The 2,706-nt window shown below is 36.7% G+C and overlaps 1 non-coding gene across 1 annotated transcript; it reads right to left on the bottom strand.

Annotated features, from left to right (window-relative positions):
- Positions 1-2,344: 2,344 nt before the first annotated feature.
- LOC119248559 (U6 spliceosomal RNA) lies at positions 2,345-2,453 on the bottom strand. The gene has a single exon (XR_005125976.1). It is a non-coding gene; the product is annotated as a U6 spliceosomal RNA (small nuclear RNA).
- Between the last annotated feature and the right edge of the window lie 253 nt (positions 2,454-2,706).

The raw sequence follows: 2,706 nt of genomic DNA, 5'->3' as shown, positions 1-2,706 counted from the left end.
GTGTTTTATAGTTTTCTTTGTATAGGTCCTTTACCTCTTTTGTTAGATTTATTCCCAAATATTTGATTTTTTTTGTTTTGATAATAAAAGGGATGGTTTTTTTGATTTCTTCTTCTTCAGATTTATTGTTTGTGTATAGGAAGGCTACTGACTTTTGCGTGTTGATTTTGTATCCTGCCACTTTACTGAACTGATTGATGAGTTGAATTAGTTTTTCTGTGGAGATTTTGGGGTTCTCTATGTGTGCATAAGCAACATTGTATGACTGTCAGCTGTCAGACCTCAAGGAGAGGTCTCCATCCATAGGAGCTTATGTCATTTTTTCTTTTCACTAACTTGCTTGTGTCAAGAAATGTCCCATCCCAGTACAGCGCATCCAGTGTGACAGATTAGCGGGTCTTTGACTAAAGGTTCTTCACATTTGGAGACTGAAGTTTCCTTAACACTTGAGATTATAATAAATAATAAAGATCTTTGCTTTGTCAAGCTATCTTTAGGAGTAACTCTGGATCCTGGGGGGAGGGGGGCAAGTTATACATCTTTGACACTCTCTCTGGTCATGCCATGTGTCCATGTTTAAATCATAAAAAAGATTATTGGTGCAGAATCAGATAGGAATAAGTATACCTTTAGAAATTTGGACTTCATATACAAATGGATTTTAAAGTTATCTTTAAATTGAGATATAATTGTTGCATAACATATTAGTTTTAGGTATAAACATAATGATTTGATATAGGTATGTATAGCAAAATGATTATCACAGCAAGTTTAATTAACATCCATCACTATATATACTTACATTTTTTTCTTGTGCTGACAACTTGTAAGAATTACTGTTTTAGCAACTTCCAAATATATCCAATACAGTAACTGGTAACTATAGCTATAATGCAGTATATTCCATCCCATAATTTACCTATCTTAGAAGTGGAAGTTTTTTTTTTTTTTATACAAGCACTGGGTACAGTCAGAAGTATGGGAGGGTGAGAGAATTCACCAGAGCTAGAGCGGGGAGCAGAACAGGGAGAAGGACCGAAGTACACTGCTGAGGGGAGCAGCGGGCGCAGCAGGGGAGGTCTGCGCACCATGTGGGACCCTCACTGGTGGCCGGGGATTGAACCGACACTGCAGAGGCTGTGGGCAGCTTCGCAGCCCAGCGCTCAACTGCTGCGCCACCAGGGGAGGTCCTAGAAGTGGAAGTTTTTATCTCTTAACCCCTTTCATCCATTTTTCTCCCACTCTCCTCTACTGAAAATTAATCTGTTTTCTGTATCTATTCAGTATATTTGGGTTTTGCTATTTAGATTCTACTCATAAGTGAGACCTATCATATTTATCTTCCTCTCTCTGACTTATTTCACATAGCATAATACCCTCAAGTTCTATCTATATTATCAGAATCTCTTTTTTATGACTGAACAATATTTCATTATATATGTATGAATGTATGTGAATATATATATGAACATGGGGGTGTAGATATCTTTTCAAGATAGTGGTTTCATTTCATTCAAATAATTACCCAGAAGTGGAATTGCTGGAAGATGTAGTAGTTCTAATTTTTTGAGGAAACTTCATACTGTTTTCCATAGTAGCTGTACCAATTTACATTCCCATCAATTGTACACAAGTGTTTCCTTTTCTCCACATCCTTGTACACACATGTTATTTCTTGCCTTTTGATAATAGTTATTCTAATATGTATGTGGTGATGCCTTATTATGGCTTTAATTTGCATCTCCCTGTTGATTAGTGGTCAAGTTGCTCTTCAGGTACCTATTGGCCATCTTAGGTCTTCTTTCGAAAAATATTTATTCAGGGCCTCCCTGGTGGCACAGGCGGTTGAGCGCAGTGCTGAGAAGCTGTCCACAGCCTCTGCAGTGCCTGTTTGATCCCCGCTGGCTGTGGAGATACCCACATGGTGAGCAGACCTTCTGCCTCGCCCGCTGCTCCCCTCAGCAGTGTATTTCGGTCAGTCTGCCTGTTCTGTTCCCCGCTCTGTCTCTGGTGAATCCTCTCACCCTCCCAAACATCTGGCCTGTACCCCGGTTATTGTATAAATAAATAAATCTTAAAAAAAAAAAAAAAAAAAAAAAGAAAACTCTCTGTTCAGTTTCCCTGCGTACTTTTTATTTTTATTGTTTTTCTTTGTTAAGTTGTATGAGTTCTTTATATATTTTAGATATTAACTCTTGTCAAATATATGATTTGTAAATATTTTCTCCCATTCAATTGGTTGTCTTTTTATTTTGTTGATGGTTTCCTCTGCTGTGCAGCAGATTTTTAGTTTGCTGTAGTTCTGCTTTTTTATTTTTTAATTAATTATTTTATTTAACTTTTAAAAAATATGGACTACTTCATGAATTTGTGTGTCATCTTGCATAGGGGTTGTGCTAATCTTCTCTATATCATTATAGTTTTTACAGTACATGTGCTGCTGAGGCAAACACAGTATTTTAATTTTTTATATTTATTGTTGCTTTTGTTTTTGGTGTCAAATTCAAAAAATCATTGCCAAGACTGATGTGAAGGAACATACTCTTTATGTTGTCTTCCAGGAGTTTTATGTTTTCAGGTCTTACATTCAAATTTTTAATCCATTTAGAGTTCTTTTTTTTTTTTTTTAAGATTCATTTATTTATGCATACAAGAACTGGGGTACAGGCCAGAGGTGTGCGGGTGGGGGTGGTGAGAAGATTCACC

The sequence above is a fragment of the Talpa occidentalis genome, unplaced genomic scaffold, assembly GCF_014898055.3.
Source record: "Talpa occidentalis isolate TD23 unplaced genomic scaffold, MPIMG_talOcc4v2.1 talOcc4.16, whole genome shotgun sequence".
NCBI classification, from domain to species: domain Eukaryota; kingdom Metazoa; phylum Chordata; class Mammalia; order Eulipotyphla; family Talpidae; genus Talpa; species Talpa occidentalis.
Note: the sequence above shows the minus strand (reverse complement) of the source record. Positions and strands in the feature narration are given on the sequence as shown.